We start from the raw sequence: 18646 nt of genomic DNA, 5'->3' as shown, positions 1-18646 counted from the left end.
CATTTTTGCTCTGTTTAGGCCCTCCATGGATTGGATGATGCCTGTCCACTTTGGTGAAGGTGGATCTTCTTTCCTCAGTTTATTGATTCAAATGCATAGCTCTTCCAGAAACACCTTCACAAATATATCCAGAAATGATATTTTACCAGAGATATCTGTGCATCTTTGAGCTCAGTCACGCTGACACATAAACTAACCATCTCATATATTCCAGTGAATAACCTCTTATCAGATACATGGTTTGCAAATATTTTCTCCCATTCCATAAGTTGCCTTTGCACTGTTGTCTCCTTTGTTGTGCAGAAACTTTTTAGTTCAATGTAGTCCTATTTATTTTTGTTTTTGATGCCAGTGTTTTTGTGTCATATTCATGAAATTATTGCCAAGGTCAATGTGATGAAATGTTTACCTTCTTCTTTCTTCTAGGCGTTTATAGTTTTAGGTTTAGTGTTTAAGTATTTAATCCATTTTGTGTGGATTTTTGTGTATGGTCTAAGAAAAGGGTCCAATTTCATTTGTTTGCATGTGGATATCCAGTTTTTTCAGCACCATTTGTTAGAGACACTATCCTTTCCCCACTGTGTATTGTTGACACCATTGTCAAAGACCAGTTCATGGTATACATGTGGATTTATTTCCATGCTGCTGGACTGGCTTGCAAGTGTTTTGTTGATGGTTTTTGCATCTATATTCATCAGGAGTCTTGGCATGTAGTTTCCTTTTCTTGTAGTATCTTCATCCGGCTTTAGTATCAGGGTGACGCTGCCTTCATAAAATGAGTTTGGAAGTATTCTCTAGTCTTCAGATTTTTGGAAGAGTTTGAGAAAGATTGGTATTAATTCTACTTTATATGTTGTAGAATTCACCAGTGAAACCATCTTGTCCAGGGCTTTTGTTAGGAAGTTATACTGATTCAATCTCCATACTAGTTAGAAGTCTATTCAGACTACTTCTTCATGATGTAGCTTGATAGGCTGTATGTTTCTATGCATTTATCCATGTCCTCTAGGTTATCCAGTTTGTTGGTCTATAACTGTTCACAGTAGTCTCTTATCCTTTTTATTTCTGTGGCATCAGTTATAGTGTCTTTTCTTCCATTTCTGATTTTACGCAAGGCTTCCCTTTTTTCCTTGGTCTAATTCACCCATTTTGTTTGTCCTTTCAAAAATCAACTCTTAGCTCCTTTTTTTAAAAAAAATCTTTTTTATCTTTTTCTATTTTACTTCTGCTTTTATCTTTATCTGTATTCAAATCTTTGATATTTCCTTTATGCTAACTTTGGGCTTCTTTTTCTAGTTCCCTGAAGTATAAGGTTAGACTGTTTGACATCTTTCTTCTTTTTTAATGTTTATCACTATGAACGTCCCTGCTTTTGCTGCATCCCATAGGTTTTGGTATGATATGATTTCATTTTTGTTTGTCCTGAGGTATTTCTAATTTCATTTTTGATTTCTCCTGTGGCCCAATAGTTGTTCAAAGGTGTGTGGCTTAATTTGCACATATCTGTGAATTTTCTTCCAGTTTTCCTTTTGCCATTGACTTCTAGTTTCAATCCACTGTAGTTAGAAAAGATACTTGATATGATTCAATCTTCTTAAATTTGCTAAGATTTGTTTTGTGACCTGACACATGATCTAACCTGAAGAAATTTCTGTGTGCACTTGAGAAGGTACATGCTGCTTTGGGTGGAATGTTCCATACACATCTATGAGGTCCATTCAGTCAACAGTGTTGTTAAAGTCCTGTTTCCTTATTGATTTTCTATCCAGATTTTCTATCCATTATTCAAAGTAGAATATTGACAACTCTTATTATTACTGGATGGCTATGTATTTCTCCCTTCATTTCTGTCAATGTTTGTTTTATGTATTTAGGTGCTTTGATGTTAGGTGCATATATAATTGTTATATCTTCCTGGTGGATTGCACTTCAATCATTATATATGTGTTTTGTCTTGTGACATTTTTTGACTTAAAGTCTATTTTTTCTAATATATGTATAGCCACCTCTGTACTCTTTTGGTTATCATTTACATGGAACATTTTTTCTTCCCTTCATTTTTAGCCTATGTGTGTCCTTAAAACTATGAGTTTCTTGTAGACAGTATATTGTTGGGTCTTATTTTTTTAATCCATTCAGCCACTCTGTGCCTTTCGATAGGGAATTCATTCCATTTACATTTAATTATTGATAGGGAAAAATTATTATTACCATTTTGTTGTTTTCTAGAAGTCTTGTACTTCTTTTGTTTGTTTTTTTCCTCTCGTCTTCCTTTGTGTATGGTTGTACATATATATAGATAAATGGATTCACACTCATGGATATATATGCCTACATATATATATACACACACACACACATACACATATATATACATATATATATACACACACATATATATATACACACATATGTCTCTATGTATTGCATTGCTATGCTTTAATTCCTTTCTCTTCTTTTGTGTAAATGCTATAGGAATTTTATGTGTATGTCGGGGGTTGCCTTGGATCTTACATAAAATATTTTATAGTTATAACAGTCTATGTTTTTAAAAAGAAATTTTAAGTTATCTCTACACCTAATGTGGGGCTTGAACTTGCAACCTTGAGATCAAGAGTCACATGCTCTTCCAACTATACCAACCAGACACCCCTGTAATAGTCTATTTTAACAACTTAAATTTAATTGCATATAAAAACTCTACACTTCAACTTCTTCCCCAAAATTTTATTACTGTTGTTACAATTTACATGCATTCATATTGTGCATCTTTTAACATATTTTTAGGTATATTTAGTTTTAATACTTTTACTTTTTAACTTTTGTACTAGAATTAAGTTGATTTACCCCATTACCATTACAGTAATAGAATGTTCTGTATTTGTCTATGTATTTACCTTTACCAAAGTTTCACACTTTCTTATGCTACTATGTTGTTATTTGGCATCCTTTCATTTCAACTTGAAGAATTCTCTGTAATATTTCTTGTAAGGCAGGTCTATTGATGATGAACTCCCTGAACTTCTGTTTGCCTGGAAAAGTCTATTTCTCCATCCTTTATGATGGACAGTTTTGCTGACATTTTTTTTCTTTCAGGATTCTGAATATATCGTTCTACTCTCTTCTGGCCTGCAAGGCTTCTGCTGAAAAACCCACTGATAGTCTTATGAGGGTTCTCTTGTATGTACCAAGTTGCTTTTTTCTTGTTTTCAAAATTCTGTCTTTGATATTTGACAATTTGTGCATCTCAGTGTGGATTTCTTTGCACTCATCTTAGTGTTTTGGGGGCTTCTTGGATCTGGATGTCCATTTCCTTCCCCAGATTTGTTCAGATTTTATTTCTTTGAATAAACTTTCTGATCCTTTCTCTCTCCTTCTCTTCATAATGTATATATTATTCTGTGTGATGATGTCCCAGAAGTCCCTTAAGTTTTCTTCATTCTCGCTCATTCTTTTTCTTTTGCTCTTCTGAGTGAATTATTTCCAATGACTTGATTTCAAGCTCACAGATTCTTTCTTCTGTTTCATCTAGTCTGCTGTTAAACCCCTCTAGTGGATTTTTCAGTTCAGTTGTTGTGTTCTTCAGCTCCATGATTTCTGTCTGGTACTTTTTAATATCGCCTATGTTTTTGTTCAAATTTCCACTGTGTCCATGCATTTTTCTCTTGACCTCAGAAAGCATCTCTATGACAGTTATTTTGAATTCTCTGTCAGGTAAAATCCTGTAACTCCATTTCATTAGGGTCAGTTTCTAGAAATTTATTTTTGTCTTTTGTTCAGAATCCCTTAGCCTGATTCACTTTCTCTGTGTTGGTGTCTGTATATTGGACAAAGCAGGTACCTGAACCAGTCTTCATTCTTCATGGACTGACCCCATATAAGAAAAGATTCCCACCTGTCAGCCCTGCCAGGGATGTGGAGGGCCTCTGTCAACTCTTTCTGTCCATAGGGAGAAGCAGGAAGCTGTGGTCTTTATCTGCTTGTTCTGTGCTAAGCCAGGGCTGGGGAAGTTATTGTATCTACCAGTCCAAACCACAGTCCCCAGTCTCCCTGAGGTGGCTGGACAGCACCAAGAGGTCCAAGACTGACATCTGTTCACTTTTTGTTTAGCAAGAGGGAGGATCTATGACAACTACTAGCCGAAGCTACTGTGTCTGTTGTTCCCCCTCAGATGGCTGGATTATGCTGGACCCACCAGAGTTCTAAGACTTAAAAGATAGAAACCAGTCCTCTGGGAGCCCCCTACGCAACTCCAGGGAGTTGGATGCATCAACCAAACTCTCCCTCCCCTAGGAGTAGTTGGGAGTTAGAAGTTCTCTTCCTGGGGATCCCAGGGTGGCTCAGCGGTTTGGCACCTGCCTTTGGCCCAGGGTGCGATCCTGGAGTCCCAAGATCGAGTCCTGCATCAGGCTCTCGGCATGGGGCCTGCTTATCCCTCTGCCTGTGTCTCTGCCTATCATAAAAAAAATAAAATAAAATAAAAAATAAAGTTATCTTCCTGACTACATGGCTCTGTGCTCGGAGTAGGGACTCTGGTAAAAAGGGGTCCTGAATCTCTCTACTGGCTTTGGTGAGCCTGGTTTTGTATTCACCTACGGTGTGAGAGCCTTTCAATTAGTTTCTAGATTTTACATAAAATGAATTTGTTCATGAATTGCTGATGAATTAGTGTGAGGGAAGCAGGATCCGGGGCTTCCTACTTTGCCATCTTGCTAACATCACTTCTGAAAATTCTTATTGTATATATTTTTCAACTCAAAATAGTTTGCCTAAATTTGGAAAAAATTTTTTTTACAAAAAAATCCCTCTTCAACATCTGTGATATTTTCTCACTTACAAAACTTGATTTCTAAATTTATGACAGTTTTATTTATAAAAATACATCATTCAGGATTTCAGAGATCATTGTTTATAAATCATATCAAGTTTGAGAAAAACATTTTTCTATTTTTAAAAAGAGCCAAAAATTAACAACAGTCATAAAAAATAAAAGAACTGGTTAGATAATTTTTGCAGCAATGACAAATGTTGACTTAATAGAGGAGAAATATTGTTTTACTGAACCTTTATTTAAAATATGGAAATTTACTTCAGGTCAGAATAAAAATGTCACATGGATTCTAACTGGGTTACCACAGCATCTTCTAGTCTTTAAGTTTCGACCATATCTAAACTCTATTAAAGACAACAAAATGCTACCACAGTAATAACTGACCTATAAGTAGGAGGGAGGCAGTTTATTATTTTGAAGTATAATTCAATTAATAACTTTCCTGTAAAAAAAAACAAATAATAATACTGTACAAAGAGAAGTCGACTTTTAAGGTTTCAAATTTTAGAGTGTCAGAGAGATTTAGTTATTTACGTGAAAATAAATATTCTGCTAGGCACAGAAGAGATTAATAGCAAAAACTTTTCTTTCTGAAGTTTAGTTTAAAAGCTATTTAAAAAATATACTTCTTTCTAAGGTTTATTCAATAACCAGTGAACTATAGGTTAAATAATGGCAAACAGTAAGTTACAAAAATTACACTTCATTTTCCATTAAGAATTATTATTAATGGAAAATATATCACATGAAAGCATAAGGAGTTGAATTTTTCAAAACTGATAACTGTACAGATGGTGCTGTAAATTCTCATCAGTGGTTAGGGGATGATATGCGATAGGTAACTGAAAGTTCTAGTTAGTTGTCCAAACTACAGCTTCTAACTAAATGCAATCTTAATTATTAATATGTCTGGTTATATGAAATAAGTACTTATGAAAGATTGCTTGATATCTATGATATCCTGAATGTTACCTGTTAAAGGAACAGGGCTCTCAGAAAGTTTTCTGTCTAGATTGTATTCAGAGTTAGATTAATGGGAGAGCCAAAAAAATATAGTCTAAAGGTACTAAAACAATAATGGAAATGTAATGCATTAGAGAAAGTCGCATTTACCAAAATGTCTCTCAGAAATTGAGATCGGATAGCATATTCTGATAAGCCATTTGGAGTAGGGCGTGAGACCCCCAAATGAACATACTCCAACATCCAGAGTCACTAAACTACCTTTTACTGAGGACAAGTGAAGTTAAGAGAACTTGTTTTGCTTTAAGGGGGCTACTGTGGGGAAAGAGCTAAATGATTCAGGATAATAGACTAACCTACCAACCTCCTTCTAGCCTCCCGTGAAGTTTAATGGGATGTCAATTAATAATATCCTGACCAGCCATTCACATGCTCTTGGTTCACCTTGGACAGTACTACTTAGTTCTTTAGAATTGTCTTTACTTAATAATCCTTTAGGGCCATAAGGTACACTCTAAGAAAGTCACGTGAAACACAATATTCTGTTGTGGGGATAAAATTAAGAGCAAGGGATCCTTTTTATAAGATCCGCAACAGGTCTTTTGGGAAACAACCATTTTGTTTTTATCTTAAGGATTTTTATACAACTTACAAGTAAACATACTTTCCCTTTTGCTTTGGATGCTAGAAAACTTAAGGGCCATTTTGCCATCTCATTCTTGAAACAGTACAGGTTCAAAGTGTTTCTCTTTCCTCTTAAACTTAGCTTCTATTTTCTTAACTAAATTTTTCTTTTCCCTGTACTCTTTCGATTTTTTATTTCAATCATGTATGTTAGTAATATTTTTGAAAGTTACCTTTAGTCCTTTGCAACACTACTTGGGGCCCCTGGTTCCAGGATCTGACAATTTCCTCTTGGATTTTCCCCTCATTTTGACAGAGCACCCCCTCTAGCAGCTTCCTGAGACAAGGGCAAATGAGAAATAATTTTTTTGAGATCTCGCTCATTTGAAATTGTCTTTATTCTACCCTCACCCTTGATAGTTTGGCCGGGCAAAGAAAAGTCTTTTTTTCTGTGCTCATTGGGCATAGAAAAGTAGCATTCTTTGTTTCATTATATTGGTTAATGATTTAGCTGCTCTAATACCATTGTACTGATCAAATTATTTAACAACTTTAGGAAATCAAAGCAGGCAAAAAACTGAACCAGTTTTCTGAACCTCAATCCTGTATAATATATACAACGTAACACTGTATAAAGGAAAACTTTGAGGTTCTCACTGTATATTTTTCAAAATATTTAGGTACCTATTTTTTTCCATGTTGTTTGTATAACTTCCTTTACTCCTTTCTCTTTTTTATTATAGAAGCCATATGGTAAACTGGCTTATGTGGGATAATATTACCAACTCTTCTTGGTACCTTGCTCTGTTCATTCATTCATCATTCATCTGGTCAATATCTCTCTTCCTTTCTCTTCACCATTGCCACTCTTCTTTCTTTCCTCTGAGAAAATCCCCTAAATGAAAATCTGTAATTAACCAAAACACAAATTGGGCGAGCAATTATACCACTTGAGCCCACAGGTCAGATCCAGCCACCTACATCTGCATTCTAAAAGCTAATTCTCGGGATCCCTGGGTGGCGCAGCGGTTTGGCGCCTGCCTTTGGCCCAGGGCGCGATCCTGGAGACCCGGGATCGAATCCCACATCAGGCTCCCGGTGCATGGAGCCTGCTTCTTCCTCTGCCTGTGTCTCTGCCTCTCTCTCTCTCTCTCTCTCTGTATGACTATCATAGATAAATAATAATAAAAAAAAAATTAAAAAAAAAAAAAAGCTAATTCTCTCCTCCACAACAGACAGCTGTGTTATCTGATTTAAAATGCCTTAAGATTTCAAGTTGAAAGAATTGAGTTATAAGCAAGATCTGCAAAGGCTTTAATCTCAAATTCCTCTTCATAGCAATTCTAATAGGATTGTTTTATTATCATTTTATAGATAGGAAAACTGATGCTCATAGAAATGAATTTGCCTAAAGTTTCAGCTAAATAAATGATAAAGTATTTAAATGTGGGTTCACGTGAAAAGATGCTCAGCATCACTAATTATCAGGGAAATGCAAATTCAATGAACTACCACCTTATGTTTGTCAGAATGGCTGGCATCAAAAGGACAAGAAATAATTGTTGGTGAGGATGTGGAGAAAAGGGAACCCTTAGGCACTGCTGGTAGGAATGTAAATTGGTACAACCACTATGGAAAACAGTATGGAAGGTCCTTAAAAAATTAAAAATAGAAATACCAATGATCTAATAATTCCACTGGATTTTTAACCAAAGAAAACAAAACTAATTTGAAAAGATAAATGCACCCCTGTTTATTGCAGCATTACTTACAATAGCCAAGTTATGGAAGCAGCCTAAATGTCCACTGATAGATGAATGGATTAAGAAGATGTGGTATGTATACACACACAAGAATATCACTCAGGTATAAAAAAGAATGAGATATTGACATTTACAATATTTATGGAGCTAGAGGGAATTACACTAAGTGAAATAAGACATGGAAATACAAAAATCATATGATTGCATTTATATGTAGAATCTAAAAAACAAGTAAACAAGCAAAGAAAAAACCAGAAACAGACTCATAAACACAGAGAACACACTGGCCAGAGTGGAAGGGGTTGGGATGGACAAAATAGGTGAAGGAGATTAAGAGATAAAAATTTCCAGTTATAAAATAAGTAAGTCGAGGGGATTAAAAGTACAGCATAGGGAATATAGTTAATAATATTATAATAATGTTGTATGGTGACAGATGGTAATTATATTTGTGGTAAGGATAGCACAGTGTATAGAATTGTCAAATCACTAGTGAGTTGTAGAGCTGAAACATAACGTTATACATCAACTATACTTCAATTAAAAAAAGAATGAAAGAAACTTAGATGCAACTCTAAACCCTAGGCTTTTTTTTTTTTTTAAGATTTTATTTATTTGTTCATGAGAGACAGAGGGAGAAGCAGGCTCCATGCAAGGAGCCTGATGTGGGATTTGATCCCAGGGCTCCAGGATCTCGCCCTGGGCCAAAGGCAGGCACTCAACGCTGAGCCACCTAGGCATCCCTAAACCCTAGGTTTTTAACTGAGTTTTAAGTTTTAACCTAGCACTACCAACACTCTCAATGTTTACTTGAAAAAATCCAAGTCATTCTTACATCCCTCTCTGCTTGGCTTGAAACAAAGAAAATTTCATTCATTTAACAAATATTGGGGGTTTTTTGTATGGAAAAGACGGCAATAAACAATGAAGACGTAGTCCTTGCCCTTATTTATTTCAGAAGGACAGAAAAACTATTCCACTTTTAATATTCACTGAAAAGACTAAAATACAAGCAGGCAAAAGAAAATACCTTAAGGATTTAGTTATATCAAGATATAGGAGATGGACGTAGGTCAAAGAAAAGTAAACATACATCAGGGAAATAGAATAAGAGAATAAAATTGATCCTTCACTTTGTTTTTAACACTTCTATCCAATCATTTTAGAATAATATATTTTTAAAAACTTAAGTTTGTTTCAATTACATTTGCCTTCCCACTAAAGTGAGTTATAATCTGGTTTACAATAACACTGGTCCAAGGCCAGTGTACCAGGCATGCTTTTAAAAGTCTTATTTCATTAATTTTATTTAAAATTTTATTTTCAGGGCAGCACGGGTGGCTCAGCTGTTTAGCACCACCTTTGGCCCAGGGCGTGATCCTGGAGACACGGGATCGAGTCCCACGTCAGGCTCCCTGCATTGAGCCTGCTTCTCCCTCTGCCTGTGTCTCATAAATAAATAAATAAAATATTTAAATAAATAAATAAAATTTTATTTTCAGGATAAGGGATTAACTAAAAGGGGCACAAGTGAACTTTCTGGGGTGGTAGAAATTTTCTCTCTTGATTGTGGTAATGCTTATATGGCTGTGTTTTTCAGAATTCATAGAACTTTACACCTAGAAGAATAAATTTTACTGCATGTAAACCATCTCAGTAAACTTGACTTAAAAAAAAAAAGCCTGAGGGATCCCTGGGTGGCGCAGTGGTTTGGCGCCTGCCTTTGGCCCAGGGCACGATCCTGGAGACCCGGGATCGAATCCCACGTCGGGCTCCCGGTGCATGGAAGCCTGCTTCTCCCTCTGCCTGTGTCTCTGTCTCTCTCTCTCTCTCTGTGTGACTATCATAAATAAATAAAATAAAATAAAATAAATTAAAAAAAAAAAGCCTGAGATCTTAACTACCCAGCTAAAAATAGTTTACAATTTAGATGTAAAACAAACCTTATTTACAAGAGTGAAGCAGATCTAGTAATTTTTTCTATTTATAACACTGATAATCCAATTTGACTTTATATACTTCAATATAATATCAACATTTTAAAATAGGATATAAGAAAAATGTTTTGAGTTTTCTTTTAAGGAATTTGGACTGCAAAATCTTTATTATAATCTTAATGTCGCTAAGGCAATGCTCTCTATATTTTTTTAAATCTCAAGATAATCTAAGTCTGTTAAAAATTTCAATGACTTAAACTTTCAGAAGATCACCATAAATGCTGCTTATATAATATGCTGGAAATTCTACATTAATTAATTAATTAATTAATTTTATGATAGTCACAGAGAGAGAGAGAGAGAGAGGCAGAGACACAGGCAGAGGGAGAAGCAGGCTCCATGCACCGGGAGCCCAACGTGGGACTCGATCCCGGGTCCCCAGGATCGCGCCCTGGGCCAAAGGCAGGCGCTAAACCGCTGCACCACCCAGGGATCCCTTTTTTTTTTTTTTTTTTTTTGAAATTCTACATTTAATCATTAAAGACAAAGTATTGCCAGCTAGCTTTTTTACTTGATAGATTCCATTGTGTTCTAAAACATTTGTAGCTCTGCTTCTTAAAAAGGCAAAGGTTGGGATGCTTGGGTGGCTCAGTAGTTGAAAGTCTGCCTTTGGCTCAGGGCATGATCCTGGAGTCCCGGGATCGAACTCACATCAGGCTCCCTGCAAGGAGCCTGCTTCTCCCTCTGCCTGTGTCTCTGCCTCTCTGTGTCTCTCATGAATAAATAAGTAAAATCTTAAAAAAAAAAAAAAAAAAAAATTTAAAGAGGCATAGGAAAAGACAGGATTGTTTTCAACAAACCTGGATTTAAAAAGATAACAATATTAAGAACACAGGAAGGAAAAAGAAAAAAAAAAAACACAGGAAGGGGTAATTAAGTGATGTCTCCTCTTTATTAAGGTTTCAATAGATGAAAATGCATCCAAGAAACCATTTACAAAAGACCCAGTGTCATAATTGTTAGACCAAAGTCTCTGTATCTGGCTGGTAAAAACAGTACCAAATTACACATCAAACTTCTCAACTTAGATTTTTAAGATCTCTACTTGAATACCCTCTGTTTTTATCAGACATACCAAAGCCAACCAAGTCAATTTAAATTAAGAGGGTTTATGTAATTCCAAGCCCTGGAAACCCTGTAACAAAGGTATTGTGTAGTAGAAAGAACTTTTCATTTTGATTAAATGAATATAATTGTGGAAGATATCATTTATCAATCAATTAATACATGATTATTTCCTAATACAGAAGTAGATTTTTTATTTGTGACCGTACTAAAAATGTCCTTTAAGTGTGTTGTTTGGTAAATTAACTTTGCGAAGAATAAAAATCCCTCAAGTGCAAATATCTATAACATCTGCAACAATTGCCATCTCTCAATATCCATCTTAACATTTTCAGTTTTTTTGTTTTGTTTTGGAGAGGGAGAGGGGGGAAAGGAGGGAGAATCTTAAACAGGCATCACACCCAGGGTGGAGCCCAACGCAGGGCTTGATCTCACAACCCTGAGATCATGACCTGAAACGAAATCAAGAGTTGGACGCTTAACCAACGGAGCCACCCAGATTCCAACATTTTCAGTTTTAAAAGCTACACAGGCTCAACTGTATCTTTTGAATACCAGTAAAATCTGATTTTGCCCATGTGTTTAAGTGCTCTCTAACGTTTTTAACTTTAATAATATATAACAATGAAAAACTCCATAAAAATCTGAGAAAGCATTCAAAGCATTATTTCACTGGGAATGACTCCGTTCTGGATATTAAAGGACAACTAACTTGCTGAGAACAAATGCTCTCAGGCTGTTTGTGGGAAAAAAACGCTGAAGAAGTGGTATCAGGGCATCCATGATATCTACATAAGGTATCCTAGCATTTAACAGAAAAAGTGCCAACTAGGTTAAAAAAAAATACTCTAAGAATTCTTATTCTTTCCAAAACGGTGATCAAGTAAATAAACAGTATTTATTAAAAGTACATAGATCATGGAATTATTTTTATATAAGCTATCTCTGGGATGTGGGTTCACAAGTCTGAAACTCAACGGAGTGAAGTCCCTGCAGTGACAGTTGCTTGTGTTCGGAGAAGGGGGGTTGGAGAGGTCAGAGCTCTAAAAGGACAGTGACAATGATGGGAGGAGTGAGTCAAGAGTAAGCAATAGCAAAGGTTGGTCCTAAAGAAGCAACTGAGAGAAGGGAAGGCTATGGGCTCACTGTCTTGGTGCCCTTTGAAGAGGACATGAAGGGGACTGACCAAGGAGTCAGGTAAGATGTGCTAGTGTGGAGGGAATTAAAGGGTTAGGTGAAGAGAAAACCAGAGAGCTTGGAATAGAATTAGAAAGCTGGAGAGTTAGACTAAGGAAGGAACTGGCTATGTTGTATATAGGCTACTAGGGGAGGGGATTCTGAAATGGTTACTGGTATTTAAAAACCTGCCCTAATTAGGTGTGTCCATCAGGTGTGAGTGCAATGCGTTTTGACAACATTCCAGGTAAGTGGGGAAAGTGGGTTCACATCCCATGAGCTTTGGAAATCAAGTCAGCCTGTGATTGTTAACAAATTTATTAACCTGACTGGGCCACAGGGTGGTCAGATGTTTGGTCAAACATTATTCTGGGTGTTCCTGTATGAGATTAATTATTTACATTGGTAGATTAAGTAGCTCCTCCATAATGCTGGTGGGCCTCATCCAGTCAGTTGAAGGCCTGCAAAAACAAAAAGACTAACCCTCTCCCAGTGAGAGTGAATTCTTCCTGCCTTTGGACTTGGAGTGGAACCATTGCATTGGCTCTCCTGGGTCTCTGGCTTGCTGACTCACGCTACCGATCTTAGGACTTGCCAACCTCCATACACGTGAGTGCCAATTCTTTATAATAAATCTCTTATGCACATACATATATATATTAACTGAAATAATTTCATAAATTATTGACCACAGGGCCTGGCACATGCTCAACAAATGGTAGTTATTTTTATTATGACAGAAGGCTCTATTTTGAGGAAAAAATCCACATTAAACAGTGCTTAAAAATAGTGAGGGTGGTATGAAAGGGAGTAGGAATTGTCAAAGCTGAACCTAGCTAATACCAAGGCATCCCTTGGGTCTTCCCTTCCAGGTTTCTTCTGTTTCCATGAAGTTGCTGTCTTTCATCATAGTCATGAAACTCTTTGTGTGAGAAAATTTAGCTGAACCACTTTCTAAAATCCTAATTAAAATCTTCCAAATACATACCACTCTTCATTGACTAAACATAGTAGTTATTAAAATGTGGACCTTCCAATTTAGGATTTTGCAGAGGTATAGGTTATTACTGAAAATATCAGTAGCCTCTATAACAAACTATGTATGTTTTTTCAAAATTAAATCTCTGATAGTAACTTATTTTTTCATCAGCCTTTTGTAAAACTGAGTGTGGTATCAATGCAGCTTGGTGAGTTCTAGCGAGTAAAGTTTGATGGTAAAAATCACACCATGGTAACTTCTAAGGGAGAGAATAAATTAGATCTCTTCATCTCATATCCTTAAGTCTTCTCTCAGGGTAGGTATGAAGTACTGTGCAGAAACCAAATCTATCTCAATGTAAACATTCCATTTAGCAACCAGTCTTTAAGGCCTAGAAAAGCAGCAGCATTTCTGAAATTCCTAATTGGGGGGGGGGGGGGGCGGGGAGGCAGGAGGAGCAAGAGGAGAGGGAGACTCTTAAGCAGGCTCGAGCCCGGGCTCAAGCCCACAACCCTGAGATAACGACCTGAGCCCCCAATCACGAGTAGGACCAAGCCACCCAGGTTTTCCTTTTTTTGTTGTTTTTTTAAAACATTTTATTTATTCATGAGAGACACAGAGAGAGGCAGAGACACAGGCAGAGGGAGAAGCAGGCTCCCTGCAGGGAGCCGGACGTGGGACTCAAACCTCGGACACCAGGATCATGCCCTGAGCCGAAAGCAGACGTTCAACTGCTGAGCCACCCAGGTGTTCCAATTTTTTTTTTTTTTTTTTAATAAAGACTAGTTAACTTCCCTGAGACAAGGACCTAATTAATGCCAGTGTGTGGATTACAGTTATGGCCTGGAAAGCAGGACAACGTTCTACTATCTCAAACCTAAAGGTACACCATACGACTTAAGATTCCAAAATAATTTAGGGTTTGATTGTTTTATTTTCTTTGGTTCTTTTCTCATGAGTGGTGGTGGTGATGGGAGTGGGGGAAGGTGGGCTTGCAAAAGAAGGAAACTATGTCCCCTACAGCAATGAGATAGGTTTGCAGCTCAATCCCCTCAACTATAGAAAAAAAAAAAAAAAACCCTTTCCCTTCCCAAAATCTGCTTTGGGAAACCCCTCATTTATTCAATGGAACAAAACACTATGAAAAATATAAAGCCCTTATTATATGCTTGTGCTATTCTAGATGCCAAAGATACAAAGACGCACTAGTCCATGGTCCCAAGAGCTTAGTGTAGTGGGAGAAACAAACCTGTATGTAAGCAAACAATCAAAACACAGTGCACAATAGACGAGTGACAGATGTAGCTCGAAGAGAACAGGTACAACTTGGGGGCAGGGAGGACTTTACAGAAACGCTACCAGGCTGCCTACAGGATGCAGGTGGCCCACTGCAAGGATAAGTATTTTTATAAACAAAAAACTCAATTTCCGGACTAAAAAAACCTTAATCTCTGAACGTTAAGAACGTTTATGTTAAGGTTCTTATACATTATATACACACAGAACAATAACCTACACAAAGGGAAATTAGCTCAGTTTGAGAACGTGATTCATCATCATTGACACCTGCTCCGTTTCAGGCCCTCCCAAAATAGGCATCACATGGGGGAAAATGTGGTAGCAATGGTACAATACTAAGAACGTGCGATTTCTGTTGCTACAGAACAATATAAAATGCTATGCACAGTCTGGACCTAGATCCTAAACTCTCCGTTCCTTTTTTAAACTGTGTGGAGATGGATCCTGAATGGGGAATAAAGCCCTCAACACTTGCAGTTTCCATCTTTATACCTGAAAATCTCCAATTTGCAAGGGCCCAGGTGGTTATTTTTGGGAAAACAAAACCAAAAAATGAAAACCATACATTTGGACTTCAGGGTTTCTGTCCTTCATTCAGGTCATCTTCCGCAGAGCTACCTTTATTCCACCACTAACTTCCCGCCGCTTCTGAGAAAACACATGAAAAAATAACTCAAGGTAACGGCCTTCGAAAATCTGGAATATAAATTTCTAACGGGCCTACGGGTAGAAAATGTTCCTTTATTACCGTTTTTTTTTTTTAACCAGTTTATCAAATTTAATACTCTTCTGCAATACTCAACAGTCCTCCAACAAGGTCAGAAGCTTCACACGCACGTGGCCTTAGAAGCTGCCGGTGGGGACCGAGCCTGTGAAACCCGAGGACGCAAGGCAACGACAGGATGCGGGTCACGGGGTCGCCGACCCCTCTGCGGGGTCACAACCTCCGTTCACCTTAGGCCGACCCAGCTTCTTTCCAGAACTCTCCCCCACCCCAGAAGAACTTGGGGGGGGGGAGAGTCGGTTTCTCGAGGGGTCTGACGCTGCTTTAAAAAAAAAACACACACAAAAAAAACGGAGGTTTTAATCTGTTTCCTAGGAGGTCACCTTGGAACAACCCCCGGGAGGGCTGGGGGCGGGGGCCGGCCTGGGCTCCCCATCCTTCAGGGCCCCGCACCTGGGCTGAGCCTACAGCCACCAGCGGCCCTCCCGCCTCCAGGGGCACAGGCCGGGTCACCGCCCGGAGGGGAATGGGGGGAGGGGGCGTCCCGGGAGGCCCCGCAGCCAGCCCGGAAACGCCGAGCTCCGGCCCCACGTGGCCCCCGACGGCTGAACCCCGACGGCTCGGGCCCGCGCCTAGTCCGCCTCCAGCCCACACCGCCGCACCCCATCCACCGAGAACTTTCCAGAACCCCGGAGCGTCCGGGAAGTCCCGGGTCGCCGAGCAGAAGGGAACTCTGGCTCGTTTACGGGGCGCCGCGCCGGGAGGCACCCGCGCTCCACCCTGCGGCCCGGGCCTCGTCCTCCCGGAGCCCCGCCGGCGGGGCGAGCAGGGGCCGGGACAGCCGCCCCCAGCCCGCCGGGTCCCCGCGGCCGCCTTTACCTCTCCCGACCCCACACAGGCCGCCGAGCTAAACTTAGAAACCAGCGCGGCGCGCGCTCACGTGCGCTCGGCCGCGGGCGGGGGGCGCGGTCCGGATGACTCACGGCCCCGCCCCCGCTCGCCGAGGACGCGCTGACGTCAGCCGTTTCCCCGAAGGGTGACGTCAGCGCGCCTCGCGGAGGCCGCTAGGCCGCCCCGTAGAACGTTCACTGAGTTTCGATGCCTTAAAGGGACCCGACGTCGGGGGGCGGGGGGGAAAGATCGGGGGAGCTGACCCGGGTCCGCCGAACCGTGGGCTCGGAGTCCGCCTTCCGTCCTCTGTACCGCGATGTGCTGACTGTTGCGATGGTGGTGAAAGCAAAAAAAGGGAGCGACTGAGCCTCCTTGGAGGCTGCTGGAAGCCCCAGAACCTCCTCCTCCAAGGAGCCCTCCCTGATTCGCCAGAATCTGATCTTGACCCAAAAGCCAGAGTTTTTCATGGCCCTTGCCTCCCTGTCCCTTCCTTTACAATCCCCCCTCGTATGCTGGTATGTCTGCTGCTGGGAGAAGCGGGGGTTTGAATGTTTATGTAATCCATCAAGTTGGGCAGCTCGGCCCATTTATCAGGGTTTTGACTGTGCCCAAACTGTTACTCGTCGTGCATCCTGTAACGAGTTATTAGCCCTGGGTGCGGCCCTGGTGATGTGGTGTCCAAGCCCTCCTCTGATGCCCGTGTCGCCTGAGGAAGCTTCAGGACAAGAGGCCTCCCTGTCCCGCACTTGGTCATCAGCACCGTCGCAGCCTCGCGGGGAGGTTTGCTGCGCTGAGGTTTGCCGAGAGGCAGGTGTTTCCTTTACCTTCCTCACCCTTTCAGCCTCATCCCTCCCCTCTGGGGGAGGTGGAGTCGTCCCCGTTTTAATATTGATGGGGAAACATTAGTATGTTTTCCTCGGCCACGCAGCCAAAGAATTGCAAACCGTGAACCATTCCCAGGTCGGTTGGACTCCCCAGTCCACGTTGTTGGGGATATGGGTGGGCTGTGAAATATGTCTTGTTTTGTAGGTTGAGTCCCCTAGACCCAGTGCTTCTCTTATAACGCAAGCCCAGTCCTCTGAACAAGTGACCCCTGCTTGCCAGAAGATGCCCGGAAGCTGCCAGGCCCCAGGGCCTGCACACGGGCTGAGGCGAGGGAGGAGGTGCCCATCCTGCACTGCACCACCCCGAGAGCAGGTGCCTCCTGGAGGTTAGGGCCCAAGGCATCTCACCCCCATGGCTCGGTCCCAGCCCTGCCAGGCCCGCCCTCGACCCTGTGATCCCTCTCCTGAAACTGGAGAGGCCGTCCTGCTTAAAACGTCCCCACCTGCCCCACCCGCAGCCGGCTCTACACAAGTGCGGAAGAAATATCTTGTTTCTCCTCCCATAACCCCTTCCCCAAAAAGCAACAGAAAGGTTCCTGTGGGAACGGCATGTTTGTGCCAAAAACAAACTAGAGACAACGACGGCTTCTCAAAGTTTTGAGCAAAAATGATGGTGCCTGTGTGGGTGGGCCGCTGTCACTCCTATCTTCTGACCGTCCTTGGCTGAGTGTCAATCCCACATCCTCCGAGGACATGGGCCAGGTCTAGCAGAAGCACCCTCCTCCCTGCAGCTCACCCCTCAGAGACTTTGAAAACTTCCCTCGTACCCAGTCTCTGGCCACCGCAAAGCTGTCCTGTCCTCCCTGTGTCCCCTGCTCCCGTCCTCTGTGTCGTACTGACGGTCCACTGCTCTTTCTGTTCTCCCTTTGACCGAACACGTCCTGTGTGCTTCCACTGCAGCTTGAGGAGGAGATGGGGAAACCCACCGGCGGCCTCGGCTAGTGGGGACTGGTGATGGGTGATGGGTGATGGGGGAAGCAGCGTCTTCCTCTGTGGGGCTGGACACACAGACATGGCAGCTTAGAGCAGTAGGCCTCCCCAGCGTAGCTAGCCCTTGTTCTGTAACTGAGGGAACAAGGATCCGGGTGGGGTGGCCTACTCGGGCTCTCATGGCCTGTTAGGTAGAGCATCCCGGCCAGCTGACCTTACCCACTGCTTTTTCCATGGATCAGACCTCTCTGACAAGTCTCTTGGGCATTGGCATTCAAGGGGGACAATGGGCATTCAATGTGCATGATAAACTGTGACATGTCACATACGCGATGAGAGGGAAAACAAATGGTGACGTGAAACAGATACAGAGGTGAAATCAGAGGGGCGAATTGAAGAAGGCAGTTCCTGAGGACCCCTGGCTGTTCCCTCCTCCCCTTTCCTTCTCTTCTCCCACCCAATCTGGAGTCGAGGTGTGGGGGCTATTCCTCCTCAGACTTAGGAACCATTTCTCAGTGGA

General features: G+C 40.9%; 2 long non-coding RNA genes across 16 annotated transcripts in view; one reads left to right on the top strand and one right to left on the bottom strand.

The window, feature by feature from the left end:
* The window catches only part of LOC144316346 (uncharacterized), an 82138-nt gene extending 65706 nt beyond the window's left edge, over positions 1–16432 (bottom strand). For 12 of the 15 annotated variants that reach the window (XR_013382242.1, XR_013382240.1, XR_013382247.1 and 9 more), the window contains exons 1-4: positions 16301–16424; positions 15263–15743; positions 7217–7325; positions 6652–6755 (exon numbers count right to left, since the gene is read on the bottom strand). This is a non-coding gene — a long non-coding RNA (uncharacterized LOC144316346). Of the gene's footprint in view, positions 1–5215; positions 5274–6651; positions 6756–7216; positions 7326–15262; positions 15744–16300 lie in introns of all 15 variants that reach the window. The other 3 variants (XR_013382254.1, XR_013382246.1, XR_013382249.1) reach the window with 3 other exon arrangements.
* On the top strand, positions 12834–15874 carry LOC144316347 (uncharacterized). Its single transcript, XR_013382255.1, has 4 exons — positions 12834–13028; positions 14180–14281; positions 15296–15375; positions 15503–15874. It is a non-coding gene; the product is annotated as an uncharacterized LOC144316347 (long non-coding RNA).
* Positions 16433–18646: the final 2214 nt, after the last annotated feature.

The sequence above is a fragment of the Canis aureus genome, chromosome 6 (genome assembly GCF_053574225.1).
Source record: "Canis aureus isolate CA01 chromosome 6, VMU_Caureus_v.1.0, whole genome shotgun sequence".
Taxonomy (NCBI): domain Eukaryota; kingdom Metazoa; phylum Chordata; class Mammalia; order Carnivora; family Canidae; genus Canis; species Canis aureus.
The sequence above is the reverse complement of the archived record's forward strand: the minus strand, read 5'-3'. Positions and strand labels throughout refer to the sequence as shown.